Genomic DNA, 348 nt, shown 5'->3' with positions numbered 1-348 from the left:
AGGTGTAAAGTTTATTTTTTTAATGTATTTATTATATATTTATTAAAATAAAAAATTTAACATATGTCTAAGAGAACATATTAGTTAAATCTAAAAAATAATTAGACATCAACATTAAGTTTTTAATGGTTCTTACTTACCATTTTCATTAATGAAAAATATTACTTTGATCTCGTTATTTTAAAATAAGTGTTTTTTTATTTATTTGTGCACAAATATTAAACAAAAATATTAGGAAGACAATAACTTAAAATAACCATGTTCAACTTAATATTTATAATTTTATGCAAGTAATATTATTATAATTATATATTTGCATTGTTATGTCTAAAATTACTTAGTTATTAA

At 16.7% G+C, this 348-nt stretch overlaps 1 protein-coding gene across 1 annotated transcript in view; it reads left to right on the top strand.

Moving 5' to 3' along the window:
• The window catches only part of LOC107486270 (chaperone protein ClpB3, chloroplastic-like), a 4983-nt gene that overhangs the window by 351 nt on the left and 4284 nt on the right, over positions 1-348 (top strand). The gene's annotated exons all lie outside the window — the stretch shown is intronic.

Source organism: Arachis duranensis, chromosome 4 (genome assembly GCF_000817695.3).
Source record: "Arachis duranensis cultivar V14167 chromosome 4, aradu.V14167.gnm2.J7QH, whole genome shotgun sequence".
Lineage (NCBI taxonomy): Eukaryota > Viridiplantae > Streptophyta > Magnoliopsida > Fabales > Fabaceae > Arachis > Arachis duranensis.
Note: the sequence above shows the minus strand (reverse complement) of the source record. Positions and strands in the feature narration are given on the sequence as shown.